Source organism: Microplitis mediator, chromosome 4 (genome assembly GCF_029852145.1).
Source record: "Microplitis mediator isolate UGA2020A chromosome 4, iyMicMedi2.1, whole genome shotgun sequence".
Classification (NCBI taxonomy): domain Eukaryota; kingdom Metazoa; phylum Arthropoda; class Insecta; order Hymenoptera; family Braconidae; genus Microplitis; species Microplitis mediator.
In genome coordinates this window covers 4,743,028-4,770,531 of record NC_079972.1, presented here as the reverse complement: position 1 = coordinate 4,770,531, position 27,504 = coordinate 4,743,028, and the positions used below count along the sequence as shown (strand labels likewise).

General features: G+C 30.0%; 1 protein-coding gene and 1 long non-coding RNA gene across 3 annotated transcripts in view; both read right to left on the bottom strand.

The window, feature by feature from the left end:
- The window catches only part of LOC130667141 (cysteine-rich motor neuron 1 protein-like), a 386,893-nt gene that overhangs the window by 241,651 nt on the left and 117,738 nt on the right, over positions 1-27,504 (bottom strand). The gene's annotated exons all lie outside the window — the stretch shown is intronic.
- LOC130667145 (uncharacterized) lies at positions 1,034-2,407 on the bottom strand. The gene is made up of 2 exons (XR_008989807.1): positions 1,769-2,407; positions 1,034-1,354 (listed from the first exon to the last, which is right to left on the bottom strand). It is a non-coding gene; the product is annotated as an uncharacterized LOC130667145 (long non-coding RNA).

The window sequence follows — 27,504 nt, the reverse complement described above, 5'->3', positions numbered from 1 at the left end:
CATAATCGAAAATAAACATTTAAAAGCGCTTGTTCATTAATGATTATCGATTCTTCAATTTTTAAAGTTCAACATATATCGTTACTTGTTTGAGCCTGAAAAGCTCATAAAAAACAATTGCATTCTAGAATATTTCCGAGCTCGAAAATATATTAACAATAATAGTAATCAAAGTATTAACAATAACAATAAAAAGTTGCAAAAGTAATAAAAATTAAATTTTATTTATTTTCATTCCAATGTAGTAAAATTTACTAAACAATTAGTTAAGTTTACTAATACAGTTTACATTTATTTCTATATTTAAATAATAAAAATGACTGAATATAACTAAAAATTTAATTCTCAAGATGGTAAAAATTAGACAATTTCAATAGCGTTTAAAGCTTACAATATGAATTTAGTAATTTTAACTTATCTTTTTAAGTAAAGTTTGCTATATTTTTTTCGCCATATAATATTTTTGTAAACAATTTTTTCTTTAAAGTTAAACGGCCAAATACCCGATCGGGTATACTACTATAGTCACTAATCGAGTATTAGGTCTATTACATTAATTGGGAAAAAAAAAAATAAAAAAAGGAAATTGATGTTTAGTAAAATCACAGATAATGCATACACGGAAAAAAAATTCACGGATTTTTTACGATTTAACTATCGTAATTTTCATTATATAGTATTGTAACGCTGGACTATAAGTTTTCAATAATAATTTTTACAATAGACTATCGTAATTTTTATTTTATAATTTATACTACTACCAGAAAGAAAAAATCAGATACTATAGAGTAAATTATACAAGTTGTGTTAACATAAATTCTAATACAACTATCGTAAAATGAATGAGTCGGTAATGTAGAATTTCTTTAAATATAAAATAATAATTAGAAGTCAATGGAGTAAAATATATTTTCTTAAAAAAGTAGAACTTATAATTAATAAAAAAGAAAAATTTATCATTTGGAATTTTTTTTTTTTTTTTAACAGTTAAATTGAGAAGGAAAATACAATCTCGAAATCAAAATAAAACATGTTGAAGTAGTAATAATAAAACATTTATTTAATATTTTTTCAAACATATTTTTTTGGTATATATAAAATTTATGAATAAATAACTCATTTATTTGTATTCAAAATACGCACATGTAGAAAATTAAAAAAACCATAGGTGCAATTTTTTCGAATACTTTTTTTCTATAATTTATCATTTTTAAAAAAATCCAAAAATTATTAGGCGTCTGCTAACTTCAGTATCATAAAGAAATGTTGAATGTCCATAATTTGAGGTTATTGAAATGTTTTACCTCTCGCAAAGCCGGGTAAAATTATTCATTGTCGACAAATGAAGATTATCCTGTAACAAAATTAGGAGAATTGAATTTATTAGAAAAAATAAATTTTCATTCATTTAGAATCATTTATCCTATGACCACAAAATACTACTAAATTGTTTATAAAAATAAACTTCTTGTCCAGATAAATGATTTTAAAACGAACGATATACATGATACTGAAGTTAGCAGATATCTAATAATTTTTGGATTTTTTTTTAGACGATAAATAATTAAAAAAAAAATATTTAAAAAAATTGCACCCATAGTTTTTTAAATTTTCTACATGTGTATTTTTTTAGTTTTTTTTTTTTTGTAATTTCTTTGGTGAAAAAAAAAATCCGAAAATTACTAATTATCTGCCAACTTCAGGATCATACGATATACCCACAGAATATTAAGTTTAATAAAAATTGAATAATAATAATTATACTTACACCACCAAATTATTATATTCCACAATCTATGTAGGTTTGTAATGACGAAAGTACAGTTTTTATTTTAAATTTCTTATTTACAATTGTCCGAAAAACGTCATGAATAATAACCTCTATTTCTGCACTACACTGTGGATAAAGATGAACTGATTTATAAATATATATAGTTGAACCACAAATAATACAGACAAAGTAGATGTCATCATTTGTATTTATATATATATATATACACTCATACAAGCATCACATCATGGTTTGTGACAACACTTGTCTTTCATACGTAAACGCTTCAGATGGCATATACTATACCATTTCAGAAAATTTACAATCCAACTATCGTAATTTTTGTAGCTTGTATTGTAAAAACATAGAGGCAGCACTGTAAATTAAAAGGAAGAATAAAAGAATAAATAGTATAATTAAATCTTATTTTTTATTCTTTTACTATTTACGATAGTAACATTGTAATATTTCTTATTGAATTGATTACAATAAACTCTTAATGAAATTACGATAGTGAATAGTAAAAAATCTTTTAAAAACTGTAAATTTTCGTATCATATATTTGAATGTTACAGATAATAAAAGTATAGTCCAGGATTACGATAGTAATATTGGAATTTTTCGTCGAATTTTTTTTCCGTGTAGCCGTAAAAAATCTTGGATAAAATTTAATGATACAAACTAGTGTCGACATTCGATTGACTCTCATCCTTTACTTTCAAAAAAAATCGTAGAAAGAAAAAATTGAAACTGTTCTTTTTTGTTCGAAATTTTTTTTTCTGACATTTTTTGGAAATTTTTTTTAACTTCCCGCTGAGAACATCGACGATTTTCAAAAAATTCGGGAAGCTGTTGGTTTCACCCCGATTTTCAAAAATCGGGTTTTCATCATATGTCAACATTTGAAGGTGCGAGGATGCAATTTAGACATTTTCAGACAGATGTCTGTATGGGTGTATGTGTGTGTGTGTGGATGTAAACCTCTCATATCTTTTTAATGAATGAACCGATTTACATGGTTCTTGCAGCATTCAGAAGATTCCTTCTGAACTTAGATTTTCAGACAATTTTAGATCATTTAGTTGAAGAGACTCTGAGATATTTAAGAAATACGAAAAAAAACAAAATTTTTTTTCGTTTTTTTTGGATATTTTAAAAACTGTCAGATTGATCAATTCTAAAATCTATTCAGCTCTAGAACTCGATAAAAGCTTTCGATTGCCGTCAAAAACGTCTCAATCGGATAATCTGTTCGAAAGATATCGTCGACGAAAGAAATAGTAGAAAACGGTTTTTTGCGAATATCGTCGTAATGACTGAACCAATCATTCACAAAATTTTATCAGCTCTAAACCTCAATAAAACGCCTCGATTGCCACCTCAAACGTCGTAATCGGATAATATACAGTAGTAAATATATGTATTCTACTCGACTAGAATTTTTCATAAGGGCCTGACGAGGTCCTTATCGGGTTAACCTTATTTCAAATAAGGTCCCGATCAGGGTATCCTGACGAGGATCCTGATATGGATGTAACGCTTAAGATTCATGAGGTCCTTATCGGGGTTGCCTTATCAGGACCTTATCAGGATATCCTCATCACGTCCTTATCAGGATTGCCTTATTAGTAATTATTTTTAAAAAAATATTAAATTGCAAAAAAAAAATAAAAGAATTTTAATTCGATCGAGAATGTTATCTAATGTATTGAGAGCATTAATTAGAGGAAGTAAACATATTTTTTATTGATAAAAAAATCCTGATCACTGATGGGCTCGAACCTGCGTCCTTTCGATTCAAAGTCCTCGATACTATCCACTGAGCTAACATACACACGTGATCTTGAAAGTGTAAATATAATATTCATTATGATGTCAAAGAATAACTGATGAAGAGGTAAAAAATCTGTGCTACAATGATTGACGTGATTTTTTTATAATATTCTTTTGTACTTTATTTAATTTTTAGCCTGTAAATGAAATATTTAAAGCGATGGGATAACTATTTTTTGAATAAGGATATCCAGATAAGGTCCTGATCAGGAACTCGTCAGGTTGACACGTCGGCAAATAACTTTTTTTTTAATAGAGATATCCTGACGAGGTCCTGATCAGGAACTTGTCAGGTTGACCCGATGGCAAATAACTTTTTTTTTGAATAGGGATATCCTGATGAGGTCCTGACAAGGAAAAGTTTTCATCAGATGTCGACGTTTTGAGGTCCTAGGAAACTATTCTGACTATTCCCGGGTGGACGTCCGTCCGTCCGTGTGTGTGTGTGTGTGTGTGTGAACTTTTTTTTGTCCGACGATATCTTTGGAACGGATGAACCGATTTGAACGTACTTGGTGGTGATCGAAAGAGCTCACCAAAACTTAGTCTTGATTAGATTTTGGGGTAAATCGGTCATGTAGTTTACAAGTTATACAAAGAATAAGAATTAAAAATTTTTTTTTATTTTAGTTTTTTATTGATTTCTCAGAAACGACTTATACGATCAACTTCAAAATCTAATCAGCTCTAGAATTCAATAAAATACATCGATTGCCGCGTCAATCATCAAAATCAGATAATTCGTTCGAGAGTTATCGCGGGAGAAAGAAATGGTAAAAAACAGTTTTTTGCGAATATCTTCGAAACAACTGAACCAAACAATTTCAAAATTTTGTCAGCTCTAGAACTCAATAAAATACGCCGATTGCCGCCGCAACCATCAAAATCGGTCAATTCATTCCTGAGATATCGTGGGAGAAAGAAATGCTAAAATCGGTTTTTTTTTAAAACATTGGCACACTAAAGTATTTTTTTTAAAACAATGGCACACTAAAGTATTTTCGAGCTCGAAGAGCTCGAAAATGTATCCACAACAATGTTTTCGAGCTCGAGGAGCTCGAAAACAGCGGGAAGTTTTGGGGCTGGCCCGCAGGGTCAACCGATAGACAGATTTTTTTAATAAGAATATCCTGACGAGGCTCTTCGAAAAAAAAAAAAAAAATTCTAGAAATTTTTTGTCTTGCGGTATTTCTCATGTTTGCGCAATAGCCGGAGCTCTTCAAAAATTTTGAAAAAAAATGCACCGAAACTAGAGATTTCAAGCTATAAAATGCTTTTTTTTTTAAGTCTCGATACGATTACTTTTCACCAGGTGACAGCCTTCCCAAAATCACTAAAAAATTTATAAAATTTTTCTGTTCCTTTAGTTTTTTGCGTAAGTGTATTACTTTATAAAAATGCAAGATCCACTTGCAATAAATAAAATATTATTTCAAATTTCGACGAATAATACATGCAAACTGATGATAAAGGCATAAAAATAATAACAGTTACACTAACAGATTAAACAAAACTCATTGCACGCAACTTGTTTAAAAAATGTTCATTTTAATTATCGCATGCAGGGCATATATGATTGTATAAGTGATACAGGAATGAATTATTAATAATTAAATATTTGATACTTCTATTAATAACTATATAAACAAAACTATAACCCATATGAGTCACAATAATATAGTATGAAGTACTTAAAATACTTAACACATTTAGTATTCGTTATTTAAAATAACACATACATTTTACTTATCTAAAATAAATACATTTTGTCTGTTCTTTAATATATGTATACATACAAACACCCTATTAAAAATTGTAGACTGTGAGAATTCTAACTCTATATACTGTTAATAAAAATTATATTGTTTTGTGTAAAGATTAAAAAAGAAAACAAAGGTATGAATCATAGCATAAAAATTTAAAACTAAATTCATTAAATTAAATGTTTTCATTAATTGAAAAATAAGATGAATTATTAAAACGTTATTTTATCTTATTTATCGATAGATTTACATGATTCAATAGTGTTGCAAAAATACATTAAAAATATTTAAAAAAAAAAAAAATTAATTGAAATACTAATGTAAATATAATTTTAAAAAAGTAAATCCGATATATTTGTATTTTTTATCAGAATTATAAAAAAAAAACATTATGTTATTCCTCTTACAAAAATATTGAGAAAAAAATTTTTATTTATAATCATATGACCTTGATACAATAACTCTGTTATTTAAATAATAAACAACTCACCATATTGAAAGCTTCATAAAAATAAATTTGTTATGATATAAATTGACTTCAGAATAAACATAATTCCAATATTAAATATAATACAGAATTTTGATTATGAATAAACAACAAATCCATAGCAAGGTTATTAGCATGGAAGACGTAACTCATTTCATAAATATTCGTTGTTTAAATTCCTAAACGATAAAGTTATATATATATAACCTGAATGCTGTGACGGTATCATAATAATTATTTACACTGCGTCACGTTTTATTGTTGGAATTTTATTATATTGTAGTAATCATTTCTATACGGCAATTATAATGTTTTCAAAATTTGAAGTAATACATTCAATTTTTTTGTTTCCATATTTGCTACTACGATCAAACTAATGTACTCAGCATTTGACCATTTTTTTTTTTTTTTTTAAAGATTATGAAACTGATTGTTTTATCCATAATTTTTTTAAATCTCGTATTAGGTTGATACCTCTGATATTAGTGAAATACTGATCGCCCGAGTCAAAATATTAAAACCCCATCTGAGCCTTGTAGCGCCTGAACCTTTTGAGGTGGGTGTTTGCCACCTCGATTTTAAAACCTTTTTCAACCTAACTCGCCTGAAATTCGGGTAAGGAGGAGTGAACTAGAGTTTAGTTTGAAGTTTAAAACTCTATTTCATCCTAGCACGCCTTAAATAAGGTCGAAAAAGTATGAACCAGGGTTTAATTTGAAATTTAAGACTCTGTTTCATCATGGAGTCAAATACGGTGAAAGAAACACAAGCAGTGCACCCTTTCTCACCTATTGTCGATAGCCTAGGATATATTTGTGTTAAAAATGTATCATCATCCTCAAAAAAGTTAAGAATTAAAGTTTTTTAATCATAGAAAGTTTATATTTTATTTAATTTTGTTTAAACAAAAAATATGCACATTGTGACAATTACATATTGTGTGGGATAAAATCTCAGCTTTCAGAAAAAAATATCAAATTAGGTGTATCAAGCACCGCACAGTCATAAAAATCGTTTTTTCTACTTTAATCGAATTTTAAAAGGTCTTCTGTAACTTAAAATAAAAAATGGATATTTTCATTGGAAAGCTGAGATTTTTTCCTTAAAAAAACTGTTATGTGCTCATTTTTTTATTCGGCTAGTAAAATTGCTTTTATCAAATTTCATATTTTACATTTTTTCTGATGTTAGATTCGATTATTAATATAAATATTGGTTAATTATAAACTTTAGTAGATCTACTTAAAGCTTAATATTGAGATTTTACCTTTCATCAATGATTTTTTTGACGTAATTTTCTTAATAGGTTTAAATTCAGTTTTATTTCTTTTAAATATGTTATTTTTACTATTTCTTTTTGAGCTCTACACTATCACGTTTTTCTTGCCCTGAAAACATCTTCTTGATGGTTTCATCATTTTTAATGTCATATTTAAGCAGGGTTGGTAAATTCATTTCGCAAATACTCCCAACATGTTCAAGAGCATCTTTTAATATTTTATAAATCTTATTTCAATTTACGATGAATAAGTTGTCAATTTTTATTTTAAGTACGTTAATATTGCACACTGAGAAAATAAACATCATCCCCAAAAACCGATTCTCTGTAAAAAAGTTGCGTCAAGTACACGTTCAACATTGATCTTAGGCTAATCAGCTTTAGAACTCAATAAAACGCGCCGATTGAGAGCTTAACCGTCTCAATCAGTCAATTCGGTTGAGAGATATCGTTGGAGAAAAAATGGTAAAAAACGTTTTTTTTTTTCGAAAATAATGGCATACAAAAGTATTTTTGAGCTCCAGGAGCGGGAAGTTTTAGGGCTGGCTTGTAGGGTCAACCGATCGACCGATTTTTTACTTTCTACTATAATTCCTGGCCAACAAGCTCTTTCGATTGCCGCCTTAACCATCCGAATCAGTTTATTAGTAAAAAAGTTATAAGCCGGTTACACACACACATAGATACATACAGACACTCGGACATCATTCTGAAAATAGTCAGAATAGCTTCCTAGGACCTCAGAACGTCGGTATCTGATGAAATTTCGATTTTCGCGAATCGATCATTTGTTTTGGCCCACCCTTAACACACACACACACACACACACACACACACACACACACACACACACACACACACATACAGACACTTGGGCATCATTCCGAATATGGTTAGCTTCCCAGAACCTCAAAACGTCGACACTCGATGAAAACTTGATTTTCGAAAATCGGGCCGAAACCAATAATTTCCATTTCTTGTGGAAATTTTCAATTTTCATAGCGGGAGGTTAAAAAACTTTTTTTCTTTTAAAATATTTTATTAACCCATTAATTGACATATTCATATAGGAACCTGGATTTTTCATTGAGCTTATTAATATTCGAGTGCAAATTTTAACCATTGTTATATATTTTGATCCGTTGTATCCAACGGTACATAATTGTTTTGAAAATAAATTCCTAATATGCAAATGAATACAATTTTCTTGAGACGATCGATACTTAATTCCTTATCTTTCTCCTTCGTCATTTGAGGAGGCCGCAGACCTTCGGTGTCGAGGCCAAAACGGAAGCCCGTTAATTTGTTCGAAGCGAGTATGCGAGGCGCCTTTCTGACCAATCTCTCTTCAAGCTTCTCATATATACTGCATCACTTCGTACATATATGGTAATAATGTTGACTATCATCATGCAAGAAAATATTCATGCGATATATTGTCTTGCATTTGTGTCCATATTTTTGTCATCAAATACTATTCTCTAATATCTCTCAATCATTCAATTAATTTTAAAATTATAGTTATCATTTTAATTTAATTACTCATTATTGTATTAGTTCCGTACTAATAATTAGTTTATTCAAACGTTTTAAAGCTCAAAAATGAATTATATCCATATATATATATATATATATATATATATATATATATATATATGTGTATCCAGTCTATCCCAATTATTATAATTTGCTGAGTAAAAATAAAGATGACGCAGTTTTCGGCAAACAAAATAATTCAAAATAATTTCAAAAATAGAGATGAATCTCATATACACACACACATATGCATATATATATTCGTTATTTCATTTTTTATTGTTTAATTTAATAGAATGTATATGTATTATTATTAGAAACTGAACGTTTGCATGGTAAATTCAAAATTCTTTAGAATATTTTTACTATACAATAAAAAGAAATGAAATAAACATTTTTGCCTAGAGATTTATTCTACAAAAAAAAAAAAAAATAAATTGAACGTGGTTGCATATGCAGTTAAAAAACAATGTATTTTCGAATGAACCAGACACTGTATATAGGGAGGGATTTCGGAAAAACTTTAATTGTCTATTAGCTGGATATAGCCACAAATGAGGTGAAGCAATTTGTTACGAATTCACATTCCAATTCAGTTTCCCATGTAAATTTCCTAGCTACCCAATTACAATGAGAATTAGTATAAATCGTCAATAAAGTCTTTGTGTGTACACACATTTAGTGCACAAATTCTCTTTGAATATTCACTTGGAAATCAATTTAATTTTTTCGTTTAAATATAAAAGAAAGGGAAAACAAATTTTTTATAAAGTTATCATCTTGACCCAAAATATCAACGATAATTTACTTAAAGAATGAAAAAAAAATCAATAATGACGTTCTATTTTTTCATCTTTTTTATAGATTACATTCAACAATAATTAAGAAAACTAGGAATGGAGTCGTTGAGGTCAATTTTTTTTTTTTGTTTTCTCATTAAAATTAATGCTGAGATTAAGAGTGTAAATAGAATTCTTTAATTTCTGAGTAATTTATGTTAATAGTTATTCTAAAAATATCTTACAATATAATTTATCTTGATAACTATTAACTAACAAAATAAGTGATATTATAACGAAAAAAAAAAAAAACATTAAGTTTGAACGTAATACCCTCAATATTATTACGTCGTTTTATTGAAGATGTTTTCCAGCAGCAAAAATCGAGACGACGGTCGTCACAACGACGTTTAAACTTGCGATACTACCTAAGGTGCGATTGCTTGATGCCATCAAAGCCAACGATGTTATACAAAAAAACAGGAAATGAACACAAAATATAGATAAAATTCCTAAATTACCAGAAACATAATTTTTTTTTAAATTAACTTTTTTATTACACTATGAAAAAAATTATAAATTTATATCTATATATATATATATATATATATATATATTACATAAAAACTAATGAAAATACTTGTTTAAAACAAATTAACAACTAAATTATAGCATCGTAATCAAATTAAATTTAATCAACCTATATCATGATAAATTATTCAATATAAAAAATAACTATTTAATGCTGCTAAAATTCTGTTTATTTTTTTTTTTGTTTATGTTGATGTTTAACGATTTGAATTGAATACTGAAAAAACAGAAAATCTGACTCGTAAAATTTAGATTGCCCAATATTTAAGATTTTATAATTGTAAAAATAAAAATTTACCTGTATATAAACATATTTATCAAAACGTAAGCTGAACTTAAACTGCTAGCACGAAAGAGTCGCTGTCACTGATATAGATTTATTAATCTGTCAATCTGACAAACATATACGCGAGATAGGTACATTACACACAGTTATATATTCCGATCCCGTTATCATACAACGTCACTAAAACATGATTTTATCATTGACACTTTCATCTCACCTTGACGAATTGCGAGTGTTGTGATAGCGATCTATCGATCGATGAGAAATACACAATGAATTAACAGAATACAAATAATAATAGTAATTCGATGCAACTCTAAACTCCAACTGTATTTAGATACGTGTGTATATATGAATATATATATATATATATGTATAGAGAACCGCCGATACTCTCGCGAGGCATAAGTGAGTCCAACTGGTCGGAGACGCTAGTCATCAGTGGTTTTATACGAACGACCGGTCTCCCGGGACTTGGTGTTATATGCCAGCACTCAAGTCGAACCTCTAGCAATATAACACACAAGTTGAAGCCAAAACACCAGCAGCAATGCGAGAAAAGTACTGTACCTGCTTGCTCGATCATATATTGCTCGTATCGCTCGAGTTTACTATATTTTACTTTATTGTTTACCACGTGAGCCATTTTGCCAATATGAGATTGTCACTGAGATACCCCCTCTCCTGCACCACGACTTGTTATTATTCATTTTTTTTTCTTTCTTTTTACTTATTCTTCTTTTTTTTCTGCTTGAGTGGTAATTGTCACTCGTTGTAATCGTGTGACAACATGTATGGATACATTCGTTTTTAGTGACTTTGTCCCAAGGATTTTATTAAGACAATAAGAAGTAAAAAGATAAGTAACAAGTCTTCAAGTGTGATTGTCATAATTATAAATCCTCTCTTTGGTATTTTTTCTATGTTATTTTATTCAAGCTAATATTATCATAAATGGCAATTACTATTGTTGATGGCATGTTAATTATGTTGTTTTTTTTTTAAATATAAAAAATTATAAAAATAAAACTATTGTTTTAGTTTTAAATTATTAAAAATTTAATTTCTTTTTTTCATAGCAAATTTCATAACACTGAGAATGAACAAAAAGTTTGTTATCGTATTTTTAATATCGATGAACTCAATGAAAAAATTAATTCGTTCAGAATGACAATAGGTGCACATCGAAGTCAAGTACTAACTCGTTGCTTCACTTCTTTTTCTTATTACACTCATCATCGTCTTTTATTTATTTACTTTTTATTTTTATTTTTTTTTATCTCATTCACAAGAATACAAGAGCAACAGAGATAGAAAATGTGCAAGAGAAAAAAACACATTATTGAGGCGATCGCGATAATTCTGGCACGCGAGATCAACGGCTGCTCACGAGTCAGGAATTCCACTGAGTAGAACAGATGATTTATTTGCCGTTGAAAGATAACGTATGTGACGTCCGCTACATGCCACATACTTTTTCTATCACAATGCCTACATTTTAATAAATTAATGTGATTCATTATCAGACATGTCTTATAAAATATCATAAAAAAATAATATCGGGAAAAGAGGTAGGACAGAACGGCTGCTTTGTGTTTTCAAACATCAAAATAAGTAATTTATGAAAAGTTTTTCTATGAGTTTTTTTGTTTTCAGTATATAAAAACGTTCATTGAAAATTTCTATCTTTCTCGGATGAAAATTATTAAGTAACTCTAATGCCCTGCATAAGCGTTTAGCTTTATTTTCTTTCCTCGCATCAATTTTAGTATTTTAAAAAATGGAATTTTATTCAAAATATTATTCAACAAAAGGAAAATTAATTTCCATAGCCTCGGGAATCTCCAATAAATCTAGGTCATAAATCGATTTTTTTAAACAGCTAAACCGATCGCTGTAACACCGCACATAATTGAAGTTCTTTCACAGAAAAAAAAAATCTTGACTCAAGAAAATTTTTCTTCAACCAAGAAATTTTTTAGCGGGTGGAATGAAAACCGGAAATTTCTTGAACGAAGTGAAATAATTTCTTGAATTTAAAATCTTGAATAAAGAAAAAAAATTCTTAAGCCAATACATATTTCATACTTGGTCCAGTAATAGAATTACTTGTTTTAAAACTTGCATTTTTTAGTATAATAAAGATTTTTTTTAACCTAAGTATGTTACTTACTTAAACCAAGAAATACAAATATTTAGTTCAAAAAAGTTATACACTTAATTAAAGAACTATGATGTTTTGAAACAATAAACGGTACGAACTCGAACTAAAAATAAAGGGAGTTGGTTTAAAAAATTTAAACTCTTGGTTTGAGTATAGTGTACTTTTTCTGGCCAATCACACGAAAAATCTTAAACCAAGATTACTAGAGTCTCAAACCAAGAAAGTTTTCTCTAGGATTCACTCATAAGTGGTCTCTCATTCGCACCCTAAGGAATGAAGATTCTCCACTCTCTCTCTCTTTCTCACATTAGCGCAGCAAATGGATTGTAGTCCACATTTTTATTTTAAATAAATAAAAAATTAAATAACTAAATTATATTATCATAATAAATGAATTATTACCCGACTAGAAATTTTTAGGTGCGACCACTTGGGCCCCCGTTGAGATTCCCAATTGGGGCCGTACATAGGGATGTCACGCAAAGACCTATTGGGCCCCAATAGGGAAATCCCACTTGTGCCCCAATGGGGAAATCCCACTTGTGCCCCAATAGGGAAATCCCACTTGTGCTCCAATAGGGAAATCCCCAAGAGATTCCACTAGGGCATCCCTGTTAGAAAAAATATTAAAATGAAAAAAAAGAAAGATAATTGTAATTAAATCCGAATTGTAATTTAATGTACTAGGAGCATTATTTAGAAGAAGTCTACATGATTTAAATTAATGAAAAAATCCTGGCGGCTGTTAGGCTCGAACCTGCATCCTTCCGATTCAAAGTCTTTGATGTTATCCACTGCGCTGACCCACGTATGTGATCGCGTGAGTGTAAATAACATATTTATTGTGATACCAAAGAATAACAGACGAAAAAACCAAAAAATAATATTCGGAGAGTATAGAAGAGTTTTCAACTGCCGTTAAAAAAAAAATTTTTATTTTAAACGGCCAAAATGGGATACCCCCTAGAAAAGGTGAAAAAATGTTTTTTTTTTAACGTCGGGATTTCCCACTCAGGCCCCACACAAGGCCCTATGGGGAAAAATGACAATATTTTTTTTAATTTTACGTTGGGATATCCCCCTTGGGTCCCACACAGAACCCAATTGGGAAGATGACAATATTTTTTTTAATTTTACGTTGGGATATCCCAGTTAGGCCCCACACAGAACCCAATAGGGAAAAATTACATTAATTTTTTTTATTACCACGTTGGGATTTCCCACTTGGGTCCCACACAGAACCCAATTGGGAAAATGACAATATTTTTTTAAATTTTACGTTGGGATATCCCACTTAGGCCCCACACAGAACCCAATAGGGAAAAATTAAATTACTTTTTTTCATTTCCACGTTGGGATATCCCACTTGGGTTCCACACAGAACCCAATTGAGAAGATGACAATATTTTTTTTAATTTTACGTCGGGATATCCCACTTAGGCCCGACACAGAACGCAATTGGGAAAAATTACAATATTTTTTCAAAGTTTACGTTGGGATTTCCCACTTGGGTCCTACACAGAATCCAATTGGAAAAATGAAAATATTTTTTTCGAATTTTACGTTGGGATATCCCACTTAGGCCCCACACAGAACCCAATAGGGAAAAATTACATTAATTTTTTTCATTTCGACGTTGGGATATCCCACTTGGGTCCCACACAGAACCCAATTGGGAAGATGACAATATTTTTTTTAATTTTACGTTGGGATATCCCACTTAGGCCCCACACAGAACCCAGTAGGGAAAAATTACATTAATTTTTTTCATTTTCACGTTGGGTTTTTCCATTTAGGTCCCGCTTAGGCCCCAATTGGAAAATATCGACCATAAATTATTTTGTTTTTGTTTGGGATTCCCCGATTGGGTTCTGATTGGGCCCTTATGGGGATTTCCCTCTTGGGAATTCCCCATTGGGACCCAATTGGGGCCAGATACACACAGTGGGCATTCCCACAGTAATTTCTAGTCGGGTTTTAACTAAACAATATTGAACAATTTCTCAATTTTTTTTTTTTTAATTTTTTTATTTTTATGTCAAAATTCATTTATGAACGATTCATATGATCCCTTCAGTGTTTTGGTAAAATGTCGGAACTAACATTTTTCTAAATTATTGGCGACAATATTTTTAATATTAATTCTGTGTTTAGGATGTAAGAATGTGACTGACCATAAGGCCAGTGTGGCTCAGTATATTTGGGAAAAGTAAACGTGTCCTAGCAAAGGCTGGGATGGCTTAGTTGGTAGAGCTCTCGCGTGACGTCGAATCGATCTTAGTTCGATTCCTTCGGTAAGCGATAATTGTTTTTTCTCAATTTGTTTTAAATGTTTAACTTAATGCGAAACTTGCCTATCCCTTATTATATGATTCTGATAAAGTATTTATTTGCTTCTCAGCATTGTTTGTAATATTTAAACAAAAAAAAAAATCTGTCTATCGGTTGACCCTGCAGGCCAGCCTCAAAACTTCCCGCTGTTTTCGAGCACCTCGAGCTCGAAAACATTGTTGTGGATACATTTTCGAGCTCTTCGAGCTCGAAAATACTTTGGTGTGCCATTGTTTTCGAAAAAAACCGATTTTAGCATTTATTTCTCCCACGATATCTCAGGAAAGAATTGACCGATTTAAAAGGTTGAGGCGGCGATTGGCGTATTTTATCAAGTTCTAGAGCTGATTAGATTTTGAAGTTGATCATATCAGTCGTTTCTAAGAAATCAATAAAAAACTAAAAAAAAAAAATTTTTTTTTTCGTAATTCGCTAATATTATCGAGTCTACTTGATCAAATGATCTGAAATTTCAAGAAAAGTTGATGGCCAACAAGCTCTTTCGATTGCCGCCTTAACCATCCAAATCAGTTCATTAGTTAAAAAGTTATAGACCGGTCACACACACACACACAGCCAGACAGAGACACACACTCACACACACAGACATACAGACACTTGGACATCATTCAGAAAATAGTCAGAATAGCTTCCTAGGACCTCAAAACGTCGACATCTGATGAAATTTCGATTTTCGCCAATCGGGGTGAAAACGATAACTTCCCAATTTTTCGAAAATCGTCGATTTTCTTAGCGGGAAGTTAAAAATTGTTAAAAAAAAAAAAAAATTGAAAAAAAAGAAAATTTTTTTAGTACGATAAATTTATTTGCTCCATTAAGAGGGGTTTGCTCTTTTCTCTCTATTACACTCAAGTCCTCAAACGGTACTATCTTTGTTGCACTTGTGCAGTAAATGGAAACTTTGGCCAAGTTTGTTTCGTAAACAAACGAATATTATAAAACAATTAAAGCGCACTTCGCTAGATTATACTGTAGTGCAGCAATGTTCGGTCTGTATTTTATATTTAAAGATTTTGCTTCCGAAAAAAACTCAGCTGAAAATATCTGATAACCCCAGTTAAAGAAATTAATTTCTTGGCTGAAAAATTTTTTTTTGTTTGCGACAAAAAAAAATCTCTTGGCCCAAGAAAGTTTGTTCTTGGTTTAAAAAATTATTTTTCTCAGTACAAAAACTTTTTTGTTTTAGCTTAAGATATTGTTTCTTGACTTGATACGGTAACAGTCTTCAGACAAGAAAAAAATTTCTCGAGTTAAAAACAAACTTTCTTGGCCCAAGAAAGTTTGTATTTGGTTTAAAAAATTATTTTTCAGGGTTCAAAAACTTTTTCGTTTCAACTCAAGACCTTTTTTCTTGACTCAAAAACGTAACAATCTTCAGCCAAAAAAAAAATTTGTTGAATTGAAAAAAAAATGTTCTCGAACCAAACAAAAAATTTTTTTGGACCAAGAAAGTTTTTTCTTGGTTTAAAGAATTTATGCTTCAGAATGAGAAAATTTTGTCTTCCGCGAAGGAAATAATTTCTAGATCCAAATAATTTTTTACTTCAATAAAGTAAGGAATTTCGCTAGGTTCAAGAAAAAAATTTCGAAGACATTTTATTTCTTGGTTCAAGACTTCCTTTTTTTCTGTGTTCTATTATACAACACAATCTCAATTCGAAGGCATAATTGTCAGTAACGAGCTGATGGCTAATAGTTACATTCTAGCTACGACAGGAAGATACATACGTCTTTGCTTTCTAGTTTACTCTTTGTGTTGTTCTCTCCCCGCATGAAAAAAGTGTATAGTTTTAAAGTATATTACAAAGTATAGCCATGTGTATATGTCCTATAAATGTGGCAAAATATCTCATAAATGAGTTACAACCTGTTATACTTAGTTATTATAAATTTAAGATATAATCAATTGTATAGTATTACATATATGTAAAACTATAACTTAATGTATGGGGCATTCCACGCCAAATCGGAAGGTTTCAAAAATTGATTTTTCCGATATACTCAATTTTTTGTTATTTTTTAGTACCCCTCAAAAGAGGCTCCCTGGTATATTTTGAGATTTTTTTGATCAATGGTTCAGAAAATAACAAATTTTTTAAAAAACCGCTCTTTTTATGGTTTTTTGATCATAACTTTCGTAATAATGGTCGAAATTGAATTGTTTTTCTTTCTTAAAACTTTCGTTTTTAGATGGCCTTTACAGCAAAAAAATGCAGAAAAATATACGGAATGTTGTTAATCGAGATTTTTGAATTTTAAGTTTTCAACCGTGTTTTTAAAAAAAAATGTGTCTTTCGATTTTTTTGAAAATTTTCTATCTTGAACTTCCATCCATTCTGCAACTTTAAGCCCAGTCCGGTAGTGGGCCTTCTATAAGTACTATTTTTTTTCAAATAGAAAACGGTTTTTTGCAAATATCGTCGAAACAACTAAACCAATCATTCCTAAAATTTTATCAGCTTTAGACCTCAATAAAACGCGCCGATTGCTACCTCAACCGTCCCAATCGGATTATCCGTTCGAGGAATATCGTCGACGAAAGCATAGAAAAAAATCGTTTTTTTTTCATTTTTCGTGATTATTTCGGAAACTATCGAATCGTTCAATTCCAAAATCGAATCAGCTCTAGAACTCGATGTAAGCAATCCATTGCCACCTCAACCGTCCCAATCGGATAATCCGTTCGAGAGATGTCGTCGACGAAAGCATAGAAAAAAATCGTTTTTTTTCATCTCTCGTGATTATTTCGGAAACTATCAAATCGATCAATTCCAAAATCTCATTAGCTCTAGAACTCGATAAAAGCATTCGATTGCTGCCAAGAACGTCCCAATCAGATAATCCGTTCCAGAGATATTGTTGACGGAATAATAAATGTAAAATCTATATCTGCTTTTTCCATTGAAAAACATCATAATTACTGAGCATAATTACTCAAAACTAATATGCTCTTCTCTATATAAGTCATTGAAAGTAATTGCTCAAAAATCGTCATATTCGCTGGTATCACGATATACTTACACGATGTAGATACAACGTATCACGTAAATACTTATTTTTGAGCTAATTTTTGCACATAATTGTAAATAAATATATAAAAAACGCTCATTCATTCATTATTTTGGATTCTAAATTTTTAAATTTTAACATAAACCGTAACCTTTTTGAGCTTGAAAAGCTCATAAGAAAAGAGAAACAAAGGTATTTTTGAGCTCGAAGAGCTCGAAAATGTATTTATACTAATTTTTTCGAGCTCTTAGAGCTCGAAAACAGCGGGAAGTTTAGAGGCTGGCTTGCAGGCCCGGGTCAAAAAAAAATCTTAAATTTGACTTGATTTAACTTAATTTTCTTTGAAGTCGTCGATATGCCGACAACTGTATTCCACATTTTAACTTTTTTTGACTTAATATTGACTTAATCTTGACTTTTTTTAACTTTTTTGACTGAGATTAGACTTTTTTTGACTTAAATTGTTTAGTTTCCTTTAATTTAACTTTTTTTGGCTTAAATTATTTCATTGACTTAAATTTGACTTATTTTGTCTTAAAAAAACAACTTGTTATCGATTTGAAATCTAGTTCTATATTTGACCTAATTTTAACTTAAAAATTAAGTCAAATCGAATGTGGTTTTTATAGTTATTTATTAATTAAACTAATCTAAAATTAAAACTCAATTTTAATTATAGCAAATTTTTAAAAAATTATTTCTGGTCAAATTAAAATTACTATAAAAAAAATTTTTATTGCAATGATTTTTTTTTATTCTGTTCCTGAAGAATTTGTATAAGCTCTTGTTTACAATATCATTCATTATCATATTGATTAACCAATTCTGCAATAAACGTTTTATTACCTGTATTAATATAAAAACATACCGATAGTAAATTTTCGACAGGAATCGCAAATACATTTTCAGTTACAATGAATTCATATAAGTGTGATAGTTGGAGAAGTCTGACAGGCTCTTTAAAAGGTTTTGTTTGCAGAAGAGTTATTATTGCAAACTGATGGCCAAGGCACTTACAATTACTAATTTTTTGACAATCGCATATTTTATCAATAATTTTTATAAAAGAATGAAGAAGACCAAAACGTTTTTCATTCAAGTATTTAAATGCTACATAAGAAGAATTATTTTTTAATGTTTCTTTATAATTTTTTGATATAAACAATATACCATTTAAAAATAATCGAAAATATTCTAAACCATAAACACCTCGAATAATTATTACTATCATTAATTGTATGTTACTAATTGTAAGTATTTTTTAAAATTGCGTTGTAACTGTCTAATTTTGTTTTATTCTGACTTAAATGTAACTTTTTTTAACTTAAATCTAAGTAAAATGTATTAAAATCGACGCAATTCTGACTTGAATGTGACTTTTTTTGTCTTAAATCTAAAAGAAATAGAGTCAAACTGAATCAGTTTTGACTTAAGGGGGAAGGGGGGGGGGGTAGGGTTTTAAAATTATTTAAAAAAAATTTTTTTTTTAATTTTTTTTCTGAATGAACAATATGTCAAGAATATTGTGTACAAATTTTAAATCAATCCGAGTAAAACTAACGGAGTTACAGCGTTTCAAATGACCGGCCGGTATATCTGATTCTTATACCTAGCTAAAATCGCGTTTTTCACTTCCAAGTGCTGCGAAAAATCGAAAAAAAAAAAAAAAAAAAAACTCTTCGTGGTTACCTCGAGAAATACATCAACTTCAAAATGCATATCAATTATTTTTTTTCCGATGATCCGGTAACGAGTTATGATGTTCACCGCAAAACGACTTTTTTTCGAGGCGCCTCCGAAGATTCAACGTCACCAGCTTATTAATCAATATTTTTTGTTGAAAATTTTTTCTGATATTCTTTAAAAGTTGTACAATAATATGTGATTAAGTTTAATAAAATTATATTACTCATCTCGCCGGGAAAAAATCACAAAAATATGCTTTTTTTTCGCATTCAAAACCCTACCCCGCCCCCTTAAACGTGACTTATTTTGTCTTAAATCGATCCTAACTAAGCCAGAAAAAGTCAAATCTAAGTCAAGTGTTATGGAAATTTTACACTGACCAAAAAAATTAACGTAGGTGAAATTTGAAGGTATTTGACTTAAATTTTAAGTCATAATCAAGATTTTTTTTCGACCCGGGGAGCCAACCGATGCCCAGATTTTGCATGCCTTAAGCGCAAGCTTAGGTATGCTCTACTCTCGCCTAAAAATTAAAAAAATGGGTTCCGTCAGAGTTTTTTAAAATAAATAATAATATAGTGGTTAAAGTAGGTCAGCCTTCATACCACAATAAAAGGAAACATCAATGGTCATTTTTCTAAACAATAAGCAGCTGGTCCAACCCACAATTTAGATAAAAAATGAATTTTTCAGAAAAAAATCCTGTAAAGTACATGTAACACGCTTCTTGTAATCTCCATAACTTTCGAAAAACAAAACTAATTTGAAATTTTATTTCAATATATCCGAAAATTCATTGTGATAAACTGATTAAAAATCCACAACTTTATTACGATTCGTTTGATTATAAAATAATAAAATGTGTACTGTCGAAGCTAAAAAATTTACATCTCAGGCTGCCATATATAAAAAAAATATATAAACAGAGTTAGTGAAGACCTGCCTCTTCTATGGGAGCGTGCTAGATGGCGTTAGCAAAGATTTCCATTCTATCCGCGGGAATTTTTTAATATTTTCTATAATAATTTTCTATTATAATAAATTAGCTTAATAGTTCCTTAAATGTAAGCAAAAAAAAGAAAAAAATAAATAGTTAAATAATTAATTATAAAAAGTAACCCTGAAAGCCAGAGTTTCTGATCAGAAAGTTGGTGTACCTGAGTTGCGACCAACTCGACGACAACTTTTAGCTTGTGTAACTGTTGACTACAAGTTGGCTACAAGTTGCTGATAAACTTGGCGACCATCTACTGCCGCAACCTGTCACCAAGTTTTGAGCAACTTCCCGGGTCGAAAAATTTGATCTGATTTTAGTCTAACTGGACTGTATTTGGACTACTTGGTCTGTTATTGAACTTCTATAAAAATTTTAATCTGTTTTTGATCTACCCGGATCGAAAAATTTAATCCGATTTTAGTCTAATTGGACTATTTGATCTGTTTTTGATCTTTTACAAAAATTTTAAGCTGTTTTCAACCTGGTGTTTTAAAAAACAATTTCGTTACGGGCAGACAAAACTAGATTAATTCTTGAACTTTAAAAAATTTTAGCTCTGAAAATTTACAAGAACAAAACCAGATTAAATCGTGGACTCATAAAATTTTCATTTATGGGCAATATTTATAAAAAAAAAATTAAGTTACAGAATTGATTATATTTTGTTTACTATTTATTCAGTATCTTTTGTTTAAAAATGTCAGCAGTTAATGAAAATTTGACAGCTTAATTTTTAGTTGTCTTGACTAAATATTTATAGCATTGATTAAAAGTGCTAAAACAACTCTTAAAATGTCAAGAAATTTTTCTTATTTACTGGATAAAATCGAAAATATTTTGGCATTCGAAAACATCAAAATTCTTGTGCCACGGAGAATAATGTTGGCTCAAAACCTACCAATTTTGATTATGCTGTCGACCAAACTTGAAACAGTGAGTAAAGCATCCAAAAAATTACTATACTCTTATAAAAAATTATTATGCTGCATCAAAATAATTATAATGTATGAAAGTAATTGATATCAAAGCTTATCGATAAGTTTCTCACGCGTTGTAAATATTGTGATGCAGCATAATCATTTTTTATAAGAGCAGAATAATTTTTTGGATGCTTCACTTCCTGTTTCAAGTTTAATCGACAGCATTGTAAAAATTGGCAGGTTTCGAGCCAACATTTTTCTCCGTGTGACATCTTATTACCGAAGCGCATTAGCATATTTCAAATACCAAGAAAATTAAAAAAGAAATTTGGAAAATCCAAAAGTGCACGCCTCGAACGCTCATGTTATGTTTTTTTTTAAAAGTTAAATTTCGAATAAAATTGAATATCCCGCTCTTTTCCCATAGAAATTTCCATGGTAAATATACGGTAATAAAAGTAAAAAAAAAAATAAATAAGGAGAACATTCCTAATGAAAAATGGCGGCAGTGTGTGTTTGTTTACATGTAAGATTGCCGGTTTTAACCGTAATGATTTATTTTTAAAAAAACGAGAAGGCCTACAGTAGTGATTTTCGAAAGGAACCTTCTTTGCTTATTTCTGAAAATTTTGAAAAAAAAATTAAGTAGTTTCGTCAAGTCGTTCTCGAGATATCCGTACCACGCCGTTTTTTTGAACCACAGACTAATGGACGTCCACGATAAATTTTTTTTATGAACTTTTTTTTACATTAATACATGTTAGACAAATTAAAAAAAGTATCAGGATTATTTATTAGTGTTTCAGCTTTATATTGATGTGTTTTTCATAATGTGTAAGAGTAATAGAAAAAAAATATATGCACTTTAATGAGTGGAAATCGTGTGACCTTGACAGGTTGGTTATAAAGCACAACCTCTCCGCTTCGCTTCCGAGGCGTGCAATAAATTTATAATTCTAGATAATTATTATTATTATTTATATTAAAAAAAAGTCCTGTTTTTGTCCTTAAAAACAATTGAACACAGACCAATAATTATAATAAAAAAGTCAGTTCTTAGTCTAAACGCGATTAAAAACAGACTAAATATCATACGAAATTAAGTCTGATATTGGCCTGGATAAGAATAGTAAGGGCAAAAACAGATTAAATTCCTATATAAAATAAATACGATTTATACACTTGAATTAAAGAAAAAATATTTAAATTTATCATTTATTTTAAAACAGATCTAATTTTTTGACCCGGGTTGTAGACAAGTTTTCGGCAACAGTTACACAAGCTGAAAGTTGTCGACAAGTTTCTCGGAAAGTTGCCGTCAACTTATGGAAATACCAACTTTTGCGGATAACTTGGCGACGGGTTGCGGCAGTAGATTGTCAATTCCCAACAAGTTGCGGCCAACTTGGCTATCAGGGAAGCGGCCCTGATAGCTACACCTTTGCTCAGCAAGTTTTGCAGTGAAATGTTTTCGAACTTTTTGAAATTAGTAATTCGATTTGCCCTTGAAATTAGTGAATATTCACTTATTTTCACTTATCCATGTTTAGAAAGTAGTTAAAAATGAAATGAAACAATATGTTATGAAAATTCGTCTTTATTAATGAAAGTAAATAATTAAAAAAAAATTACTTAGTAATATCGTTATGTATGTAGTATATTTTTGCGTATGTGTATAATTCATTTTTGCAGAACGCGTTATTACAGTCTAAAGCAGAGTACGTTAAGAATAACGTGATTAGGACGAAACTGTAGCATACTAAACCATGATTTTTTCCGAATACGTGGTTAGTTACTTTTTCTTTTTTTAATTAAATCTTTTCATATTTAAAAGCAGTCTGTTACTAATTACGTCAAAATGCTTTACTGATGAGTCCAATTACGTATTGACAAAAATTTTATAAAATTTTTTTATGTTTAGCACTGTTTCTCCACTAAAATTACGTAATTTTTATTGGTAATAATCACTTTTATCTGAAGCAGATTTCATTGCATATTTTCGAAAAGTAAAATGATCGCTGAGCTTATCAAAATTTTTTTTTTACCCATTAATTACTTTTTTATATAAAAAAAAACATTAAATAAGAGGGAATGAGCGTATTGAAAATCATAGCTGGATATAGTACCGTTTAGCTGTAATTAAATTTTTTGACTGGCAATTATACTCAAATTCTTTGTATTTAGATCCGTCATTTTTTTAAATTAAATATCTTAATTCCCGATGAAAAAAGATTTTATACAATTATATATAGACTATATATAATTATAAATAGACTATACATAATTGGATAGAAAAAATGGCCCGATCCAATTGTATACAATTCTATACAAATTGTAAACAATTCTATACAGTAATGCAATTGAAACTTTTTTTTTGTGTTCTAAATTTTTTTTTTTACATTTTTTGGAAATTTTTTATTTTTTTTGTCATTTTTTTGCATTTTCTGAGTCACTAATGCAAGAATTTGAGAAAAGTAGAAAATACATAATTCTTCATTTTGATTATGATTACACTACTAAAGGAACAAAACTTGCTCCTTTAATTGTTTAGCAAAACTTTGACCGATGATTCCCAAAAAACGGTTCGATAGATCAACTTAAAAATTTACAGGGGTCTTGAGGGTACATTAAGCTAAAAAAGTCCCTGGCAACATTATTTTTTTTATCGATATTTGCAGAGTAGCGGTTGATTTACTAAAAAACCAAAAAAAGTCATTTTTTTGTACTTACTTCTAATGGATGTTAAAAATAAAAAAATTTTTTTTTTCAAAAAATGATGACAGGGTCTTGTAGGGAATTTATTCAAGTTTTCACTGCCGTCCTTCAACTTTCTGTGCGATCATTGGTACCTGAAATATCGATGATCAAAGCCAAAAGGATCATTTTCTGTTTGAAGGCTGATATCTCGGCGACAAATCGTCCTACGAGGTTAAAAAAAAAACCAAATTGAAGCTGAATAAATTTTCTAATCGAGTTATGCATTCGGTTAGTTAAAAGAATTTTTCCGCGATCCGTGGGCTCTTCGGAAAAAAAAAAAAATTAGAAATTTTTTGTCTCGCCGTATTTCTCATGGTTGCGTGATAACCGGAACTTTTAAAAAATTTTGAAAAAAATGCACCAAAACTAGAGATTTTAAGCTATAAAATGATTTTTTTCAAATCTCGATTCGATCATTTTTCACCAAGTTACAGCCTTCATAAAATCACTAAAAATTTATAAAATTTTTCTGCTCCTTTAATTTTCTCATTAGTGTATAATTATATACAATTCTATATATTTCAATTATATAGAATTGTATATAATTTGTATAAAATTGTATATAATTATATAGATGTATACATTTTGTATAGAATCGTATACCATTTTTAAACAGTTGTATACAATCGGATCGGGCCATTTTTTGTATATAATTTTATTCATTTGTACAATTTTATACATTTATACAATTGTATAAAATCTTCTTTCATCGGGTTAGAGGCTGAGATTAAACATGAAGTTGTTTAGTATCGAATATCTTAAAATGTTGCGGCCTCCGATTTCTGATTGGTGAAAATAAAAGCGCACGCGCAGCACACAGTTCAAATTTCTAATTTTTCAGAGGTTGGATACAGCTGTAAGAAAAAATAAAAAAAAAAAGTATAGGAGTCTTTATGAAAAAATTAACAAATCGTAACGTAAACATTTAATCTAAATAATTCGTGTGTGACACGCGCGCTTGAGGCATGCTCATTTGGATTTTCCAAACTTTTTTTTTTTTAGTTTTTTATTGATTTCTTAGAAACGACTCATACGATCAACTTCAAAATCTAATCAGCTCTTGAACTTGATAAAATGCGTCGATTGCCACCTTAGCCATCTCAATCGTAGTATTCGTTCGAGAGTTATCGTGGGAGAAAGAAATGGTAAAAAACGGTTTTTTGCGAATATCTACGAAACAAGTGAACCAGACAATTTCAAATTTTTATCAGCTCTAGAACTTAATAAAATACGCCGATTGCCGCCTCAACCTTTAAAATCGGTCAATTCGTTCCTGAGATATCGTGGGAGAAATAAATGCTAAAATCGGTTTTTTTCGAAAACAATGGCACACAAAAGTATTTTCGAGCTCGAGGAGCTCGAAAATGTATCCACAACATTGTTTTCGAGCTCCTCGAGGAGCTCGAAAACAGCGGGAAGTTTCGGGGCTGGCCCGCAGGGTCAACCGATAGACAGATGTTTTTTTTCGAATTAAGAATTAAAATATAAAAAACCAATTCATGTATAAAACAATGATAGAATCTGGAAGCTTATACATTTAACTTCAAATTGAAAAGAAATATATGTAAAAATATTTATTAAAAATTGAATAATAAATGAAAATAACTTCAATTCCTGATGTCCCCTCTATCGGCCTAGCTGTCCACACTATCGGCCATCTTATAGATAAAATTTTAGCTCATCGGATGGATGTAATTTATTTACATCTATTCTGAACATTTATATTAAGGGGTTATATCCACTTGTGATTTTCAAAAAATCGAATTTTTTTTTTGTCATTTTTTGAATGTACATATATTCAAGAATATTCTCTGAAAATTTCAAATCGATCCGACAATTAGTTTCGGAGATATGAGCGTATTAGTAAGAACGTCTCCGAGCGTTCGAAAGTAGGCAGCGCGCGAGCCGGAGTAGCAGCTATTTCTCGTAGCCGCTATACTTTTTTTCTCAACTTATATTGTGTTTGGGACCCTAAAATAATAATACAGAAGGTCTAGTTTATACCTGAAACCTATGTTGAGGAGTTTTAAGTTAAAAATATGTGAATTCATCAGTTAAAAGTGATTTCCACGTAGACAAGTTGTGTTTGTGCTCAGTTTGTGTATTTCTCAGTGTGTAAAGTTTAATTAATTCAAGTAAATGTTATATGAGTGCTATGGGATTATCACTTGGACCCAATGCTCATTCCTACGCGAGTAAAGACGACGCAGAGCGCATCTCAATTTCGGACGCAATAGCGCAAGGGTCGACGCGCGAGGGAGAATGGCTCGTAGACAACAACAATTAAACATTTTGGAGGCAAACGACGAAGCAGATGGTTCCTCTTATGATGCTGGAATAGATGACACGATGTAAGTTGAAAAAAAAATTTTAATTTAGTGTAAATCGTTGCCGAAACTTTAAACGCGTTTATCTCAAAACCGTGTTTTCAGAGTCGGTGAGCAAAATTTCTCCGAAACCGCTAAACCGATCGGTTTGAAATTTTTACACGACTTACTTAGATATATTTTTCAGGTAATGATCGAAGGAATAAGGTTTTGGACAATAATTTCGATTTTTTAAGCCACTTCAAAGTGAAAAATTTTCATGAAAAATTGAATTTTTTTTTTGAACAGCCGCCATTTTGTCAAAAATCAAAATTTTGACTAGACCTTCGATCATTACCTGTATTTATTTATTACAAAACTGAATATTTTTGGTTTTTGGTTTTCAGATAATTTGGACCAGAGATATCTTGCTCACCGCCAAGCACCTTTTTTTGGAGGTCTCTCCGCAGATCATCTACAGGAGCTAGGGGATCCAATATTTTTTTAAATAAACCGCTGATTGTTAAAGTACATTAAATTCTGTTTAAGTACATTTTTTCCATTAATGTATAAAATAAAATGCCTCTTGGAAAAAAATTCACAAAAAAACGCGTTTTTTCTGCCTCGCAAGTGGATATAACCCCTTAATTTTGAAATATAACTTCCCGATGAAAAGAGATTTTGTCTAATCATATATGATTATGCATAATTGTCTATATATGATCAGATTCAAAAATTGGCCAGGTCTGATCATACATAACTTGATCTGTTTATATATGAACAGATATGATTATATATAACCATGTATGAACGAATATAGCCATTTTTAGAATCTCATTTAGAATATCTGTAAATTATTAATTAAGTAATTTAATTAGGATTTATTGTCTTTATCAATATAAATGTCGGTTATAATTAAATAATAAAAAAAAAAAATTATTATCCGTTGACTACTATTTTACTACGAGGTTACCCGTCCAATTAATGT